Source organism: Bos grunniens, chromosome 16, assembly GCF_055505025.1.
Source record: "Bos grunniens cultivar Pamir isolate PY7600 chromosome 16, Bosgru_T2T1.0, whole genome shotgun sequence".
Lineage (NCBI taxonomy): Eukaryota > Metazoa > Chordata > Mammalia > Artiodactyla > Bovidae > Bos > Bos grunniens.
In genome coordinates, this window is record NC_141180.1 from 81,567,829 (window position 1) to 81,589,015 (window position 21,187).

A 21,187-nucleotide genomic window follows, 5' to 3' on the forward strand; every position below is an offset into this window, starting at 1 on the left:
ACAGCACAGCACAACCCATCTGCTCTTTCGTTCAACCTCTCAATGCACATTACTTGAAAGCCTTTAAGAACACGATGCTTAGCAACTGTTATGTAAGTCAGGAGGCTTGGCTAGCCTTGTGCTTTTAGGACAAATCATCATTTTCTAATAGAGAAATAACCACAACTGATATTTATTGAGCTGAATATATTATTTACTGAATACATTTACTAATGAATTCTGTGAAATTCTGTGCCAAGCGTGTTACAAACGATACAACTTCATCTGAAGCCAGAGTGAGCTAATTTGATTATAATCCTCGGGAGCAAGAGTTAAGCAGGGATTTGAGAATGCAAAAAGATCAGTCACAACTTTAGCCATCCACCTCTCTTCAAGCACAGCAAGGTCAGTGCATCTGCCTTGGTGCACCAGTTCGGGGAGATGTCACATGAAGGAGGTGGAGACATGGTCACACAGAAAGGGGTCCCGCCACGCTGCAAGGAGGCATCCCTTGGCTCTCAGTTTTGCTTTTTAGCAGCTCTCATGAATATCCCAACCAAGACTGCAGGGCAAGAATCCAGAGCCAGGCTCAGCCGTGATGCAAGGCTTCCCTGATTTCTAAATCCAGGGCTTCTCAAGTTGGCAGCAGGACTGGGTTATCCATCAGGCTCAGTCAGCTCTCTTCCTTTAAGCTGCCACTTATTATGGGTTAGGTGTTTTACTTAGGTTGCCTCGTTAGCGTTCCTAAACACTCTATGCCAGAGGAGCTATTAATTTCAATATTTTATAGGTGGAAAGACAGGCACATAGAGGCTGAAGTCACCCAGAAAGGAAGCATCAAGGCCAGGATCTGTGCCCAGGCCATCCCCAGGCTGCCAGTCTTGCTATCCTGTCTCTACCGTGCTAGCCTGAAGACCTCACAGTTACTGGTATATGCAGAACTACTGGAGTATGGAGGAGACTTGGTGGTAGATGGGGTGTCACAAGTTGGCAGAGGCCATCTGACTTTATTTTTTGTGGACCTAAATTCATTCTGCTAGTATTCACAATCCTTTAATAAATTTTCCAATTAAAATTCACTCTTCATCAATAAATACTTACAATGAGCCCTTGGTCAGGCAATGGAGATACTGTAGACAACAAAAGCAAGCCTTCCCTGCCATTGGGGATTTATAATCCAGTGTGGTGACAAGCCCTGAACTAAAGAATCACCTGAAGACCACATAGTTACAAACGAGAAAGGGCTGTAAAGGAGATGAAGACGGGTTTACATGAGGAGTATCTAGAGGCCTGGCCTAGACTGGAGGACCGGAGCAGTTACTCAGATACGAAGGGAGATGAAGAGATGAGCGGAGAGTCCAGCACAGCTAACAGAATACATAGACTTCCTAATGCAGGGAGGCCCCTAGACACCGAAAGACAACAGACATGGCTGGGGGCACAATGACAAGGAACAACGAGACTAGAGCTGTAGGCAGGGCTAAAACCATCTACTGCCTTTATTCTATTTCAGACACAAGTACCAAGAAGCTTTACTAACATTCCAAAGCCCCAGCTCAATCTCACATTCCTGTCTTCCAGCAAGTAGTAGGCAGCATCTCACTTCACACCATCAGACCCTTTCCTGAAATCTTTAAAGGCAGCAGTCTATTCCCACTTTCTCCTACCTGGCTCAGATCAGTACATTGGACACATAACAAATAATCAAAACATCAGAAGGTATGGTGTAACCAGGGAGTCCTGACCTTTGTGGCAGTCTGCCAAAGCCTATGGACCTTTTCTCAAAATGTTTTTAAAGGTATAAAATAAAATGCATTGGATTCCAAAGAAAACCAATTACATTGAAATACAGTTATCAAAATTGCATATTCACGTAATAAATGACGAGATCCAGCAACAAATCTAACCACAGTCATTTCGAAGTGCGGATGAGCACGTGGCATTTCTAAGTATCTTCAGTGACTGTGACGTGATATGAAAATAGACCCAAGTTCAGTGGGTTACAAAGCTTCAGGTTGCTAATATTGATATCACTTGGTACCTTCATAACTGGAATGCTAAATTTCAGTTAGCTGCATGAAAAATGAAGATTCAGTGTTTTATCATCCAAGTTCCAGGACCCTCTCCAAATTGAGCCATGGAAAGACAGGCAGAAAGGCAGATCACAGAGGGAAGGCAAGAAAAGAAGGCAGATCATTGTCTTATCTTTCTATGAGCACAGCTCAAACATTCAACAAATTTTTTCTTTATGCAAAACCCTGAGACAGATAATATTAATTGCTGGTGCATTTAGTATGCACCTTTACATTCATGAAAGAATGAATGTAAAGGTCTCCAGGTTCTTGCTGTGGAATTTGGTGGAGACAACAATAACTAACCTGTAGTACACCCACAGGCGAAGTAGAGAATTGTCTGTCTTTAAACTTCACACGGTAACACTTTCTTATTACTCTGCTTCTTTCAGTGAACATTGTGTTCACGATTGACCCATACCGATTCTTATAAATTCCAGTTCATTCATTCCAACCATGTTGTGGAAATACTTTATTTCTCTATTCTCCTTTTGAGAGACATTTAGATTATATTCAATACTGTAATGTTAGATACAAATAATGCAGTAAACCTACTTTTACCTGTCTCTTTGACACTGCATTTGAGAGTCTCTCTAGAGTTTACATCAGGATTCCTTAACAGTACACTACTGGCATTTGAGTCTGAATACTTTTTCGTTGAGAAGGGGTGGGAAGACAGGGTGGACTGCCTGTAGAATGTTTAGTAGCATCCCTGGCCACTATCCACTAGATCCCAGTAGCATCTGTCTCCTCCCCAGTCCAAATCAAAAATATTTCCAGAGCTGCCAAATGTTCCTGGAGGTGGGGGGCGGTGGGAGGAGTACTACCTGTTAACAACCACAGGCATATATATATGCCCGGGGGGAACTGCTAAGTTGCGAAGTACGAACAAATTTTCCTGTACTTGATGCTGTCAAACCACTCTCCAAAGTGTTAGTTGCTCAGTCTTGTCCTACTCTTTAGAACCCTAAGGACTGTAGCCCGTCAGGCTCCGCCATCCATGGAATTCTTCAGGCAGGAATACTGGACTGGTTAGCCAGTCCCTGCTCCAAGGAATCTTCCTGACAGACCTAGAGATCGAGCCTGGGTCTCCCGTATTATGGGCAGATTTTTACCATCTGAGCCACCATGTGTACTCATACCAGTTGTACCTGAGTCCCCATTTTTCCACATCCCCATGATGCCAGTAGCTTCAGACTTTAGTAATTTGGACAGTCTGATGGATGAGACTTGGTGCTGATATTTATTTTAATTTGCATGCTCATCTTTTATTGTCAAAGATGATCTATTCCTTACACTGATCTAGTCCTTCTTAGAGGCTATGCTGAGGCTTTGTTGACAGTCCCCAAAAAGAAAAGGTGCTAACCCTGCTGGTCCTGCACTGAGAATCTGGAGCTGGAGTCTGCCTGCTGAGCATGCAGCAACAGAACTGGTCCTCCACGCAATCAAAGATTAGGTCCCTCCACCAAGAAGGCTGAGGGAGACCCAAAGAGGATTCTGTGCTGTGGGGAAAGGTAAGCAACTTGCATCTTTTCTAGTCTCACTGGCCTGGGGAGCAAATAGAGATTAGAAGGTGTATACTAGCACCATTCTTTTTGCAAAAAGGGAAAGGAAATGGCCTCTTTTGCTGGGCACAGAGGAAGAACACCCCCAGTGCCCCACCCAAAGCCCACTCCAGAGCAGCTGTGGTAGCTACAATGACAGTGATGGCACTTCACATCAGTTTTGTAAACAGTGTAAGCAGTGTCAGTGGGCAGGTACAGGTGGGAAAGTATCAGGAACACGAAGTATAAGTGAAGGGCAGCATCAAACGGGAGCAGGAGAGGAGGCCCCTGTGAATACACTGGCATCTCCCCATACTCAGGTCACGAAGCATCAGGCCATGGCTGGTGAACACTGGTGAAGGCAGCAGAGAGGCTGGTTTGTAAGACCCCATACTCCACCAAGGATGGAAAGGGAGAGGAAAGAGGCCAGCAGATGTGCTAGTTGGAGCAAGGCACATCCACGTATCGGCTCCATTGTCACACCACCAGATCATCCCTTATTGTAAGATAGAAGAGGTGGGGATCCCACAGTCAGTACCCACATCATTTCATGTGTTAGTTGAGCAACCTGGTTAGATTGTAAATTCTTTAAAGGTAGAGATTGTGTCATATAGCCCATAACAGTTAGCACAAAGCTGGGTTCATAAGGCTTAATAACAACTGTTAGAACACATTTTGGGGGGCCAAATGGAAATAGCGGCATAAAATAGATTTAATAGCCTGTTACACACACACACACACACACATTTTTTCCCCCAGAATATAAAGTACCTTCAACAGTATATTCTATTTTCCCAAAATATCTATAAAGTAAGGAGACAGGTCTGATTCACCCATTTTACAGATAGGGTAGTTGAGACCTTATTCACTTGCCCCTAATGGCACAGACTCAACACCGAAACCCAGGTCTACTGGCTTCCCACTGAATTACACCCCAATGCTTTGTGTTGCATCCTTGTGTACCTTGCCTCCTCCCTGTCACCAGCACTTGGGATTACTGAGATGTCCCAGACATGATTGCTTTTGTTCTTAACAACACAACACATCAACAAAGGTCACTTCTGACATCAACAGGGCACGGCAGGTGATGGAACACGGCAGGGCGACCACCAGGGGTCCGTGAGCACTGAATTGCCAGCCTTTGTGTTCACTGAAGAAAATCTATGGACCAGTGTGTAGCATTTGGAGGAGAAGCAAAGACTGCAGAAGAGGTGAGTTTCTGAGAAGACAAGAAAGGACTTCAGTAGAAGAGATTTAGGAAAAAGAATCAAATCTTGGTGTTAATGTAAGTATATGGAGAGATCAGGTAAGGGCACTTCAGAAGTCCATGAAAGAAGGAGAATGTTAAATCCTATAAAATGGGATTATTGTAAATCTTCAGATGCTGCTGTTCTAAAATTTTTGAAAGGGACGAATTTGAATAAAGTTCTTGAGGAAAAAAATAATCCTATCTTGCCAATAGGTCTCTCCCTTTATAAAATTCATGAGCTAAAAGCAGGATCCATGTGAATGCTGGGGGCTATGAGAACGTGCTAAGTGTTAACTTGAATCTTAAATTGCTTTAATGATAGAAATTTTACATGTTCCTAGAATCTAGGTGTTACCTCTAGCACCTAAACCAAGAATGGAGGACTGACAGTAAACGTGGGAAAGGAACACTCCTTCCTTCGTTATTAATACCTAAAATAACATAATTTATTAGGCATTATGTCAGACGTTTGTCATAATAATGCTAGGAAGTAGGTGCTACCACCACTAGCATTTTCCATTGGTAGAAACTGAGGTTCAGAGAGGTTAAGAACCTGCTCAAGGTCACACAGCCAGTAAAAGGCAGATCTGGAATCGTACGCTGTCGCCGTCTCTAGAGTCTTAATCTTGTTGCTACTGTACTAAATTCTTTGAATCTGTACGTGTGTGTATGTTTGTGTGCATTGAGGTGGGGAACAAGGTTATTCGAAATGCTTTATCTTACCGAGTTCACAATGTATATCCTCAGAAATGCATACTCTACTAAGTCTAGGAGGCTGCTGCCAATAAGGTACTGTGTAATAAAACGGATGGTTAATTTGGTTTTAGAAGGTGGGTGAGACACAGAAGGGCGTGCACACAGACAAGAAGACAGAAGGCCCTAGTGACAAACGTGGGAAAACAAATGCTCAGATCCGGAGGGGCTTTGGAAAGACGGCCGAGGAAGTTCCATAAACCCAGAACTTCCAGAATGACTCAGAAAAGCCTGCACCAGCCTTGCCGTCCGTCAGGCTGTGGGGGACGTCTGAGAAACGAGGGAGACTTTCAGATTGAAGAGCCTGAGACGCTCTGGCAGCAGCAGCAGGAGGGAGGGGACGGGCACAGCGGCCGCTTGCCGGCCCCCGCCGGCCCCCCGCCGGCCCCCCGCCGGCCCCCCGCCGGCCCCCCGCCGGCCCCCCGCCGGCCCCCCGCCGGCCCCCCGCCGGCCCCCGCCGGCCCGTCCCTCTCTCTCCCGCTCTGTTAACTCCTCTCCCAGACCGCGGGCGTCGGGGAGGGCTTTGATTGGTTCGCTCTGCCCCCCGGCCAGCCAATCAGCAGCTTGTTGCCGAGCTGCCCAGAGTGGGCGGAAGCTGCGGCGCCTGTCCTGTTGCCAAACTAGGAAAACCGAGTAGCGAGCGCGTTTCGCAGCTTGTCTAGGTCTTAGCCAACTTCTCGTAGGGACTGAGTGACGTGCTGAGTGGCCGCGGGCTCCTCCCTCGCCCCACATCCGGGAGGGAGGTAGGCAGACACCTGCCGGCCCTCACGCCCGCGCCCGGCCCGCCCTTACACCCGCGCCCGCACGCCCGTACCCGGCCACAGCTCGCCATCGCTGGGGATGTGTGAGTCCGCGCAGCCCTCGCGGTAGTCCGCGGCTGTCCCTGGGTGACAGGCGTCACCGTTGTCCCCGGCGTGTTGAGAGTGGAAAACTGTGTCTCTGGAAGGCGCAGAAAGCAGCCCACCCCCGACGTTTGAGGCTGACCACACCGAGAAGTGAGGACAGGCTGAGGTACATTACACTGTGCCCCACGGTGAAAAGGACCCCCTCATTTCTCGTGCCTTTGTGGTCTCGGCAGGGCTAATGAGAGTGAGAAGAGCCTCAGGAAGCAGAATTATATCTCAGGTCCCCTAGCCATTTGAATTTGTCATCCCGTCAATAAATTACTGCTAACAATAATGCCCAAACTGCCACGAAGTAAGGGTCTGGACCAGAGGGTATCAGAGCTCTAGACCTGGAGCTGTGTACTCGTCCTGGTGAAGGTGGAAGGGGGTGCAGGTGAGACAGGGGGGCTACCCAAACAAAACTACTATTTTAGCAATAGCAAAAACCACACTTCCAACCATAGCTCATTACAAATGGGAGAACGGGTGGAAGCAAATAACACCTTCATCAAATTCCCGGTTTCACTCAGTTCCCATTGTGTAGCCTGTATGAATGCCTCCTGATCTGGTAATGGTAATGACAATAATATTTAATAACATTTATTGTGTGCTTACAAAGAGCCAGACATTCTTCTAAATGCTTTACCTATATTAATGCCCTCAACCATACTGATGGAACAATTTTTTATCCTCATTGTAAAGATGAGAAAACAGGCATTGAGAAATAACTTACTTATAGTCTCAGAGCTAGTACATGGCGAAGCTGAATTCAAATTGCATCTAACTAGTATGTTTCTTCTTAGGGACCTAGGGCCCGTATGTTCTGGGGGACATATGCTGCCTTTTGAAGCAGTGTGTGCTCCCAAAAGCAGGACCTCCAATTATTTGCTTTCTCAGTATTTCGATAGATTCACTGTATGGTCTCACTTTATAAAATGAAACTAGATAAATGGTGAATTTTGTTGCAGAAGTTTTACCACAGAAAGAAAGGAAAAATCCTCCTATCCATCTGCCTAGTCCCGGTCACCACTGAACCAATCTGGAGCATCCCTAAGTGCTATTAGGTTGGTGCAAACATAATCGCAGTTTTGGACTGTGAATTTTAAATCATTATAACTAGGCTCAAATACATCTTTATTAATCAAAATAGGGACCATTATAATCAACACATTTTTGCTAATGAGAAATAAGTTTGTTTATTCCTGTAGCATAAAAATCCGTACTTTAGGATTTCATGATCTTTTGGAAAGCATTTTCTGCATCCTGCTGGTTGTAGAAGCATTTTCTTTGCAAAAAGTTTTCAAGATGCTTGAAGAAGTGGTAGTCAATTGGCAAGAGGTCAGATGAATGTGGAGATAAGGCAAACTCTGTAGCCCAATTCGTTCAACTTCTGAAGCATTGGTTGTGCAACATGTGGTTGGATGTTCTGGAGAAAAATTGGGCCCTTCTGTTGACCAATGCTAGCTGCAGGCATTGCAGGTTTTGGTGCATCTCATTGATTTGCTTAGCATACTTCTCAGATGTAATGGTTTTGATGGAATTCAGGCAGCGCTAGTGGATCAGACTGGCGGCAGACCACCAGTGACCACGACCTTTTTCTGGTGCAAGTTTGGCTTTAGGAAATGCTTTGGAGCCTCTTCTTGGTCCAGCAACTGAGTCAGTTGGTGCTGGTTGTCATATAAAATCCACTTTTTGTTGCACATCACAATCTGATCAAGAAATGTGTTGTTGTTGTTTCATAGAATAACAGATGACACTTCAAAAAAAAAAAAAGATTTTTTTGATTTGTAGCACCCCACTCCAGTACTCTTGACTGGAAAATCCCATGGATGGAGGAGCCTGGTAGGCTGCAGTCCATGGGGTCGCTAAGAGTCAGACATGACTGAGCGACTTCACTTTCACTTTTCACTTTCATGCACTGGAGAAGGAAACGGCAACCCACTCCAGTGTTCTTGCCTGGAGAAGCCCAGGGACGGGGGAGCCTGGTGGGCTGCTGTCTATGGGGTTGCACAGAGTCGGAAACGACTGAAGTGACTTAGCAGCAGCAGCATGAGGCACCCACTTATCAAGCTTTTTCACCTTTCCAATTTGCTTCAAATGCCGAATGACAATAGAATGGTCAACACTGAGTTCCTTGGCAACTTCTCATGTAGTTACGAAAGGATCAGTTCTGATGATTCTGGGAACTGTTTGCTGTCAACTGCTGATGGCCCGCCACTATGCTCCTCATCTTCAAGGTTCTTGTCTCCTTTGCAAAACTTCTTGAACCACACACTGTATGTTTATTAGCAGTTCCTGGGCCAAATGCATTGTTGATGTTGCAAGTTGTCTCCACTGCTTTATGACCCATTTTGAGCTCAAAAAAATTGCTCGTATTTGCTTTTTGTCTAACTTCATTTCCCTAGTCTAAAATAAATATAAAATAAACAGCAAATAATGTCATTAGCAAAAAAGCATAAAGTGAGAAATGTGCATTAAAATGATGTATAACAACCACATTTATTTAAGAATGTATTCCAGATGAGGAGAACAAGATGGCAGAAGAGTAGGTGGACATGGAGTCCATCTTTCTCCATGGATACATCAGGAATACACTTTCAGACACAGAAGTACTTTCAGAACAACAGCTGAGAGCAGACAGGAGTACATGACCACTGGAAAGGAATATATAGACCCACGCAAAACTCGGGAGGATGAAGGAACCAGGGGGAGAAACAGGAGTGTTAGTAGGACTGGACCTGCCCTTGGCGGGTGGGGGAACTGAAGCAGGGGTCCCATCCCCACAGCGGGGCAATTGTCAGAGTCAGAGTAGAAAGATTTAAGGCTGGGAGTGAAACAGCTGACCTGTGGCAGCCTAAATGGAATGAGAATCAGACAGTCCTTGCCACAGCCATAGAAACCCTGGACAGGGACGCGGGTCCTCTGGAAGGCACAGCAGCTGGGAGCTGAAGTTTAGGGATTGTTGAGCAGTCCCATGGCGAGGGCTGCTGTTGGCTGTGGAGAGATGGATGAAGGGGATGTGAGGGAGGAGACTGTGGTGGGAAATGCCTGTGGAGGAAAGCTGGGAAGCCATGGAAGCAAGGCAATACTGCTAAGTCACACGTAGAGGGTGGAACCATCACCATAGCCTCTCTCTCCCCAGATGCCAGGATCGGCAGCTGAGCACTAGAGAGGCTGGCTGGCCCATCAAACGTCTGACACACTGAACTACAGAGCAGGACCCTACCCAGGGTGCTCCTTTAAGTGACTGATGCGCCAAACTACAGAGTAGGACCCCAGCCAGGGCGGCCCCTGTATGTGCCTGATGTGCTGAACAACAGAGAAGGACCCCAGGCGAGGGAGCCCTCTAAGTGCCTGAATAGGCGGAGCTATGGAGAAAGACTGGCCAAAGAGGCCTTTTGATTGCCAGCTACCCAAGGCTCGAAAAAAGACTCCAATAGGGCCATAACTCCTGCGGCAGAGGCAGTCCGTGTCCCTACATACTTGGTGCTGCCAGGGTCCCCGTGACCCAAGCAGCTGCACCATCTACATGCTCACAGGGGCAGAGCTGCCACAAACAAAAAAAGTCTTCTGTCTATGCACACTGGGTCATGTCGGTCGTGTCCAGCTCTTTAGACCCTCTGGACTGTGGCCTGCCAGGCTTCTGTGTCAGTGGGCTTCTCCAGGCAAGAATACTGGAGCGTATTGGCCACTACTGGTTGCCATACCCTCCTAGAGCACTATATTTCCTGCTGTCCTAGCTGCCAACTTCCCTGAGTACCTGGTGTTGCCAGAACCCTTGTGACCCAAGCAGCTGTACCACGTCTACACCTGGCCTTCACAGGGGCAAACCCAAGCCATCTAGGACAGCCTCAGGTGCTAAACCCCAGTGGACGACCCACATGCAGAGGTGGAAATAAAACCATGATTGAAACCCAGGGGTGGTGTGACTAAGGAAGAAGACCCAAAACCTTCCCACCAGCTGTACAAGTAGCAGATCAACTAGGCAGACTCTGTGTCTATGGAATATATAAAAGAATATTGAGAGTGCTCACAAAAGAAAACGCACTAGCTCTGATAGCTGTGGACATTGGAGGCAAGAACATAGGAGTAGCACCAGATTAGAATCTGAGCTGTCCCCACAGCAGGTCCAGAGACCAAGACAGTGTTGGAAGGCACCCTAAGGGAGCGAGGTGGACTGTGACTTCCAGGGAGGGAAAGGACCCTGACAGCAGTGACTCAAGAAAAATATTTACTATTGACTTGTTCTGCAGTTTCTTTAGGATTTTTTTTCTTTTTCTTTTTTTTCCTCTGTTGTAGTTGTTGATTTTATTAGCACTATGGAATCTCATTAAGGTTTTGAGGTTTTTTTTTCAATTACACTTTTTCTTGTTGTTATAAACTTCTGCCTCTATGTTGGCCTTTTGCAGTTCTATGGATTTTTCCTTTTATTTATTTTTTTTCCTACTTTTTTTTTCTCTTTCTATATTTTAATTAAAAATATTTTTAAACCTATTATTTTTTCTACATTTATTCCTTTGTTTGCTTTTCCTACTGTTCTCTTCCCCTTGCAGTTAATCTTTAATGTATATAAATCTTCTTTATCTACCTCTATTTAACTTTGCATATCTATTCTTTCTTTACTTTCTTTGCTTTCCTCTCAACATATTTGTTAGTTAGTTAGTTTATTTTTAATTGCTTTATTCCCCACTTGGCACCTTGCTTTAGTTTTGTCTTCCAGTTTGTGCTTTAGTTAGTTTTGTTCTTAACTGGTAGATATCATTTTTGGTTTCCTTTGTTTGCTGGGTCAATCTGTTGTACTTTATTTTTGTTGGACTGTTTTGATTTTGTTTATGGGTGTATATATGTATATTCCATTATGTTAAGTATTACTTGCCTGATTCTATAACTGCCATTTGTCTGGGGTTCACCTTTGGTTTCTCATTTTTGGGTATTTGCTTTAATCTCACTTAATGTCATAACAAACCACTTGTGGAATCTTCATTCCTGACCAGAGACCAAGCCTTGAGCCTTTGGAGTGGGAGCACTGACTCCAAGACCCTAGACTACCAGAGAACTAACCGGCGGGAGTATCAAATAGTGAGAACTCCCACAAAGGAAACCACTTGAATACAAGGCCTGGCATCACCCAACCAAAAGTAGCACTGTGTGCAGGATGCCTCATCCAAACAACAAACACAACAAAAATACAAACCCAGTCATCAGCAGACAGGATTATCACCTCACTCAGCCCTGCCCATCAGAGGAAAACAAAACAAAACAAAACTCAGCACAAACCTCTCCCTATACGAAGCTTACACAAACCACTGGACCAACTTTAGGAGGGCAGAAACCAAAAGGAAGAAAGAATTCAACCTTGAAGCCTGGGAAAAGGAGACCTCAAACACAATAAGTTTTTTTTTTTTTTTAATGAAAAGGCAGAGAAATACAGCACAAATGAAGGAACAAACTAGAAGCACAGAAGCCCAGATAAATGAAGAGGAAATGTGCAAACTACTTGAAAAAGAATTCAGATTAATGATAGTAAAGATGATCAAAAACCTTGAAAACAGAATGGAGAAAACGCCAAGTATCAATTAACAAAGACCTAGAAGAATTAAAGAAGAAACATACACAGACAAACAACGCAATTACTGAAATTAAAAATACTCTAAAAGGAATCAATAGCAGATTATCTAAAGAAGAAGAACGGATCAGTGAGCTGAAAGATAAAATGGTGGAAATAACTGCTGAGAAGCAGAATAAAGTAAAAAGAATGAAAGGAACTGAGGATAGTCTCAGAGACCTCTGGGACAATATTAAACACACCAACACTCAAATTATAGGGATCCCAGAAGAAGAGAGAAAGAAAGGGTATGCGAAAATTTCTGAAGAGATTATAATTGAAAATTTCCCCAACATGGAAAAAGAAATAGTCAATCAAGTCCAAGAGGCACAAAAAGTCCCATACAGGATAAACCCAAGTAGAAACACGTCAAGACACATGCTAATCAAACTAATAAGATTAAACACAAAGAATATTAAAAGCAGCAAGGGAAAAGCAACAAGTAGCGTATAAGGAAAACCGCATATATTTAACAGATGATCTTTCAGCAGAAACTCTGCATGCCAGAAGGGAATGGCAGGATGTATTTAAAGTACTGAAAGGGGAAAAATCTACAACATGGATTACTGAAACTGGTAAAGATCTCATTCAAAATTGATGGAGAAATCAAAAGCTTTTCAGACAAGCAAAAATTAAGAGAATTCAGTACCACCAAACCAGCTTTACAACAATTGTTAAAGGGACTTACATAGTCAGGAAATACAAGAGAAGAAAAAGATCTGCAAAATCAAACCCCAAACAATTTTTAAAAAATGGCAATAGGAACATATATATTAGTAATTACTTTAAATGTAAATGGATTAAATGCTCCAACCAAAAGACACAGACTGGCTGACTGGATACAAAAACAAGACCCATATATATGCTGTCTACAAGAAACCCACTTCAGATCTCAAGACACATATAGACTGAAAGTGAGAGGATGGAAAAATATATTCCATGCAAATGGGAAGCAAAAGAAAGCTGGAGTAGCAGTCCTCATATCAGACAAAATAGACCTTAAAATAAAGAAGATTACAAGAGGTAAGGAAGGACACTACATAACAACCAAGGGATCAATCCAAAAGGAAGAAATAACAATTGTAAATAACTATGCACCCAACATAGGAGCACCTCAATACATAAGACAAACACTAACAGACATAAAAGGAGAAATTGACAGTAACACAGTAATAGTAGGAGACTCTAATACCACACTAACACCAGTGGACAGATCATCAACCCAGAAAATTAGTAAGGAAACACAAGTCTTAAATGATACATTAGATGAGATGGATCTCATTGATATCTTCAGGACATTCCATCCAAATGCAGAAGAATCCATCTTCTTCTCAAGTGCACATGGAACATTCTCCAGGATAGACCACCTCTTGGGTAACAAATCAAATATCAGTAAATTTAAGATAATTGAAATTATATCAAGCATCTTTTCCAACTTCAACACTATGAGACTAGATATCAATTACAAGGAAAAAAAACTGTAAAAAACACCAACACATGGAGATTAAACAATACATTTCTAGATAATGAACAGCTTACTGAAGAAATCAAAAGGGGAATCAAGTAATTCCTAGAAACAAATGACAATGAAAATACAACTCAAAACCTGTGGGGTACAGCAAAAGCAGTTCTAAGAGGGAAGTTTATAGCAATACAATCCTACCTCAAGAAACAAGAAAAACATCAAATAGACAACCTAACTTTACACCTAAAACAACTGGAAAAAGAAGAACAACAACAAAAAACAAAATTAGCAAAAGGAAACAAATCATAAAGATCAGAACAGAAATAAGTGAAAAAGAAATGAAAGATATAATAGTAAAGATTAATAAAACTAAAATCTGGTTCTTTGAGAGATAAACAAAATTGACAAACCTTTAGCCAGACTCATCAAGAAAAAAAGAGAGAGAAATCAACAAAATTAGAATTGAAAAAGGAGAGGTTACAACAGACAATGCAGAAATACAAAAGATTATAAGAGATTATTATGAACAACTATATTACCATAAAATGGATAATTGGAAGAAATGGACAGATTGTTAGAAAAGTTCAATCTTCCAAGACTGAACCAGGAAGAAATAGAAATTATGAACAACCCAATTATAAGCACTGAAATTGAAGCTGTGATCAAAAAACAAAAGCCCAGGATCAGATGGGTTCACATGAGAATTCTACCAAAAATTTGGAGAGAAGTTAATGCCTGTCTTAAAAGTCTTTAAAAAATTGCAGAGGAAGAAACACTTCCAAACTCATTCTATGAGGCCACCATCAGCTTGATACCAAAATCAGACAAAGACAACTCAAATAAAGAAAACTACAGGCCAGTGTCACTGATGACCATAGGTGCAAAAGTCCTCAACAAAATTTTACCAAACAGAATTCAACAACACATTGAAAAGCTCATACACCATGATCAAGTTGGGTTTATTCCAGGGATGCAAGGATTCTTCACTATATACAAATCAATCAATGTGATACACCATATTAACAAATTGAAAGATAAAAATCATATTGTAATCCCAATAGATGCAGAAAATGCCTTTGACAAAATTCAGCACTCATTTATAATTAAAACTCTTCAAAAAATGGGCATAGAATGAATCTACCTCAACATAGTAAAGGCCATATATGATAAGCCCACAGCAAGCAAACATTATTCTTAACGGTGAAAACTGAAAGCATTCCCTCTAAGATCAGGAACAAGACAAGGGTGTCCAATTTCACCACTACTATTCAACATAGTAGTGGTGAGTCCTAGTTTTTTTTTTTTTTGAAGTCCTAGTTACACAGTAATCAGAGAAGAAAAAGAAATAAAAGGGATCTAGATCAGAAAAGAAGTAAAGCTCTCACTGTTTGCAGATGACATGCTACTGTATATAGAAAACCCTAAAGATAGTATCAGAAAATTTCGAGAGCTAATCAGTGAATTTAGCAAAGTTGCAGGATACAAAATCAGTACACAGAAATCACTTGCATTCCTATATACTAACAATGACAAATCAAAAAGAGAAATTAAGGAATCAATCCCTTTCATCATTGCAACAAAAAATTAAATATCTAGGAATAAACTTATCTAAGGAGACAAAAGAACTGTACACAGAAAATTATAACACACTGATGAAAGAAATCAAAGATGACATAAGCAGATGGAAAGATATTCCATGTCCCTGGGTAGGAAGAATCAATATTATGAAAATGACTATACTACCAAATGTAATCTACAGATTCAATGTGATCCCTATCAAAGTACCAATGGCATTTTTCACAGAACTAGAACAAAAAAGTAAGACCTGAATAGCCAAAGCAGTACTGAGAAAGAAGGATGGAGCTGGAGGAATCAACCTTCTTGACTCCAGATTATACTACAAAGCTACAGTTGAGACAACACGGTACTGGCACAAAAACAGAAATATAGACCAATGGAACAAGATAGAAAACCCAGAAATAAACCCATGCACCTATGGGTACCTTATCTTTGACAAAGGAGGCAAGAATATATAATGGGGCAAAGACATCCTCTTCAATGGTGCTAGGAAAACTGGATAGCTACATGTAAAAGAATGAAATTAGAACACTTCCTAACACCATACACAAAGATAAGCTCAAATGGATTACAGACATAAATGTAAGACCAGAAACTATAAAACTCTCAAAGGAAAACATAGGCAGAACACTCGATGGAATACATCAAAGCAAGATCCTCTATGACTCACCTCCTAGAGTAATGGAAATATAAACAAAAGTAAACAAGTGGGATCTAATTAAACGCTTTTGCACAGCAAAGGAAACTATAAGCAAGGTGAAAAGACAACCCTCAGAATGGGAGAAAATAATAGCAAATGAAACAACTGACAAAGGATTAATTTCCAAAATATACAAGTAGCTCATAAAACTCAATACCAGAAAAACAAACAACCCAATCAAAAAGTGGGAAAACGACCTAAACAGACATTTCTCCAAAGACATACAGATGGCCAAGAAACACATGAAAAGATGCTCAACATCGTTCATTATTAGAAAAACCAAATCAAAACTGCAGTGAGATATCACCTAACACTGGTCAGAATGGCCATTAACCAAAAGTTTACAAACAGTAAATACTAGAGGGTGTGGAGAACAAGGGAACGCTCTTGCACTGTTGGTGGCAATGTAAATTGATACAGCCACTAAGGAAGATGGTTTGGAGATTCCTTAAAAAACTAGGAATAAAACCACCACATGACCCAGCAATCCCACTCCTGGGCATATACCCTGAGGAAACCAAAATTGAAAAAGACACATGTATCCCATTGTTCACTGCAGCACTATTTACAATAGCTAGAACATGGAAGCAACCTAGATGTCTATCGACAGATGAATGGATAAAGAAGTTGTGGTATATATAAACAATGGAATATTACTCAGCCATAAAAAAGGAATGCATTTGAGTTCTAATGAAGTGTATACAGATGGAGAAGTGTAAACAGATGGAGAGATATTTCATGTTCCTGGGTAGGAAGAATCAATCTTATGAAAATGACTATACTACCAAATGTAATCCACAGATTCAATGTGATCCCTGTCAAATTACAAATGGCATTTTTCACAGAACTAGAATAAAAAATTTCAGCACTAGAGCCTGTTATACAGAGTGAAGTAAGTCAGAAAGAGAAAGATAAATATCATATAATAATGCGTATATATATGGAGTCTAGAAAGACTGTACCAAAGAATTTATTTGCAGGGCAGCAATGGAGAAACAGACATGGAGAACAGACTTATGGACCTGGGCAGAGGGGAGGAGAGGGTGAGCTGTATGGACAGAGTAACATGGAAACTTATGTTACCATATGTAAAATAGATAGCCAATGGGAATTTGCTGTGTGTTTCAGGAAACTCAAACAGGGGCTCTGTACCAACCTAGAGGGGAGGGGTGGAGAAGGAGATGGGAGGGAGGTTCAAGAGGGAGGGAATACCTATGGCTGATTCACGTTGACGTTTGGCAGAAGACAACAAAATTCTGTAAAGCAATTATCCTTCAATTAAAAAATAAATTAATTAAAATATAAAATAGAAAAAAAAAGAATGTATTCCAATATCAGACGGCAAATTTCAACTGTCAAAACTGCAATTACTTTTGCACTAACCTAATAGAGAAGGGGTAATCCCCTTCACTTCACAGTTTCATTGTGTGTTTCCAAAATATATACCTCTTAGGGCTGATATGAATTTTGAAGTTGAGGCGTGGTGGGCAGGAGTGCAGAAAGGAGAGAGACCTGCCCCAGTTGGTGTAGGGAAAGGTTATGTGCAGGGCCTGCTTGGGTCTGGAGGGCAATCTCTGTTTCACTTCCCCTCCCCTATTCTCTTAGTTCCTGAGCTCTGACCTCTGGTTCAGCCCTCCTAAACTCTTCTACCCCCACCCTCACCCATCCTGCACCTGGTTCCCAGGTTCCCAGCAGCTTGGGCACACCATCTGCCTATCCCCCCCTTCCCCAGGGTTTTGGTTCCTTTTATTGAGACCTTTAAATAATTAAATGCCCTAACGCCTTCCACATACTGATCCCAGTCCCTGACCTGGGGTGTTATTCAAAGACCAGGAGCTGGGCTGAAAGACTGCCAACCCCACCACCTCTATTCAATTCCCTTTTTTTTTTTCCTGCTCAGCTGCTGGGTGGCTAATGGGTCTTTCCTCATGCTCTGGCTGCTCCAGCTGCCAGGCCTTGTACACACAGAAACCAAACAGAAAGAAAAATTCTGTAAGGGTGGTCCCACCTCAACCTGGGAAACGAATAGGAAGAGAGGGTAGACAGAGAGACAGAAAAGACCAGGGCAGCTTTTCCTGCTCCTCATCCCTGCAAAGGAGCCGGGGCCACCCCCTCTCCAAGCAGCGAGCTGCTTGGCCAAAGCGGAGGTGAAGGGGTGTGTGAAGAGGGAAGAGGGCTGGGGTTGTCAGTCATTAGGGTGTCTGGGGGCTTGGGCAGCTTCCTCGTGTCAATCACCCTGATAAATCACTGAAAGTTTGCTCCAGACACAAAGCAGCTGCTTCTCTCCCCCCACTGCCTCCCTCCGCTGCCCACGGACTGCAGCCCCACCCGCAGTCGACCAAACAAAAGGCCAGAGCCCAGTGGTGCGTGAAGGAGTGAATGGGCAAGGCCATCCGCGCAGCCGTCCCACCAGACAGATGGCAGCAGTGGCCCCACACGGGCTTCAAGCCTCTTTTCATCCATCTGCCAGTCATAATGGAGAACGGCCTCTGCCGCTCCAGAGTGCATCAGCTCCTCAGAGCTAGCCCAAAGACAGACAGCGGGTGGGGTGGGGTAGGGGGAGAGGCTGGCGGAAGCCGGAGGTGAGAGGGGAACGGACCCTGGATGTGTGGCTGGAAAAGAAAATGCGTTATTCAGAGTGCTGACGCTGCGGCCAGCCAGCCCATCTGCTGTCCTTTGGGGTGCTCTACCCCAGGCTCCTCCTCTGCTTCTGGCCAGCTCTGTGCAGGGCCAGGCCCTGGAAGCGAGGCTTCGCTTTGGGGCAGCAGTGCTACACTGTGGTAGCTTGGGGCCTTGTGCTTGGAAGATTTTCGTTCAGTAAAAATGCCTTGACTGGGCGTTGTTTTGCCTCTTAAAAAATAGGGCTGAATGGAAAAACCCAAGACTTTGGGAACAGGTGGAGAATGGTGGGATCTGGGTACTCTGTCATTAAGTAATATAGTTTGGGTTGTTCTAAAGTGGGATCCTATCAAAATAACACATGGGTGCTTTCAAACATTAAGAGGCTAGGTGAAAAGGAGTGGACCAAGAATCAGGAGACCTGGCTTCCACGCTCAACTTATCATCTGCCTGCTATATAATCCTGGGCAACTCATTGAGCTTGTTTAAGCCTCAGTTTCCTCTCCATAAATGGCAAAAAATTTACCTGCCATCTGTATATCAAAAGTAAGCTGATATGCAATCCAATGCTCTATAAACAGCAGACGCTCCACAAATAGGAGGCTTTGTTTTCTTTCTTCCTTCCTTTCTTTCCTTCTTTTTCTTTTTTTCCTGGTGGGATCTTAGTTGGCCAACCAGGGGTCTAACCTGTGCCCCCCTGCAGTGGAAGTGCAGAGTCTTAACCACTGGACCACCAGAGAAGTCCCCCATGGAGGCTTTACTTTCAATCTCCTGACACTGTAACTCCCAGGAGGTGGAGTGGGCAAGGGACTTTTCAAAGTGCTCCACATCTATTATTTTGTGAGGCAGTTGAGACCAGAAAGGTCCAGGCAATGCAAAGATCTTTTTTTTTTTTTTTTAAAGAGTAGGGGTGAACGGTCCTCCTGTTCCCTAATCTCCTGAATTTCTGATTTTTGTTTCCTTTCTCCCTCCACCCTCCAACATCAATCCAGTCTGGTTTGGGAGGATTAATGGGAACTCTAGGTTAAGGTGCTAAGAGATCTTAATAAATCCAGAATAAAAGGCAATCATTACCTGTGTCTTAAAACAGTAAAAAGGTATAGCATATGCAAAATTATGATTCTGAGGCCAGAGTCTGCACTCTTCTGGGCTGAATGCCCCAGGTTGCTCTTTCTGCTGAAGAACTCAGCTGTAGTGCTGGAGTGAGGGGCTGGGGGGTGGGGTGGGTAGAGCGGCTCAGAGAACAGAGCTCACTGCTCTACTCTTACCTGGCTCCCCACCCACCCACCTCGTTAGTGCTGGCCAAGGTGCCTGTGCTCAGAATTGTGTGGGGTTTCTTCTTTCTGGCATAAGATAACAAAGGCATTTCTTAAACCTCTCTCTCTCAATCCTTACTCAATCTAACCTTACTCATTTCTAATCTTTGCCATTTGTCTAGCAACCATCTAAGCATTTATGTATAATGTATCATTCTATATAGTTCCATTAGTTTGTATTTAATCCCATATTAGTGTTTTATGTATTCACATTTATAATTATCCCATCAACTCCTTTGGTCTGGCAACACCCTGTGGACAAAACCTCAGCTCTGCCCACCCCTACACTGTGTTTCTCACAAGGAACCATCTCTGGACATAAGAGAGCCCTTACTCCAGGACGCATAATTGCCTGCCTGCCAAGCAGAAAACTGAAAACTGTTTATGCTGTTGAGCATAAAAATGTCCTTCAAGCTGCATGTGCAACTGGCCCTGTGCTGGAGCCTGGATATAGACCCTGGATTCCAAGACCTACACTGACCCGTTTTAATCCCTCATATTCAAATAACACTATAATCAAGTGCTTTTATATCCTGTTCCACTCTCCTGGGTATCTTTGAATCTCATCCCAGGACACAGTGTTCCATTTTTTTTTCTCCCCCCGGAAGGTGCCATGGGAAAAGTCTATTGGTGACTATGACAGGGAGATTATTTTCCTTTTGCAAAAACAAGAGAATCCACAGAGACCTAGGCTTCCACCCTGAGCAGGTCCTAATAAGAAAGGAAGTGGGTCACAATGAACACAAGGAGTTCCTTTCTTTTGTACAAGAGCTGGGAAGTCAGCAGCTGAGGATGAAGCAGTCCATGTGGCTGGTTGGTCTCTACTGGACTGGGATTTCTCCAGCCGGATAGATGCAAAGAGCAAAGAGGGGAGAGAGGGAGAGAGAGAGAGGCAGATCGAGAGATATCACTGTGCAGTCGGGGGAACTCCACTGAAGGGCATAGACTAGACTATTCGATCCTCCAGCCTTATTGCGCTCAGGCTCACACCCAGGTACTGCATCAGACCCAGATGCTGTGGTGGCTACTGAGAAATACCAGAGGTGATCTCTAGGACCTTAAATTGAAATATGACACCTAAAAAAGAAATTTGAGGAAGACATACACAAACAAAAGACCAAATACATGAATAAGGGAGGGAATGGCAACTTCTTCCTATAAGAATTCAGAGGGTTGTTATATAGTTAGTCAAGGCTGGGATAAACAGCAGGATTTCAGAGGACAGGCAGTCTGAGTTTGGACATAAAATATATGTAAGGTTGAGATTCCAGACTTCTTACCTTTTTTGACTATTTGCAATATGAACTGTGGCTCAGTATAAAAGTTTCTGGAATCCAGAAGACCAGAGGACTAAAGGGGACAAGGAAAATTAGAAGACAAGACACCCTGTGTCCAGTTTTACCTTAGTTTTTCTTTCTTCTTC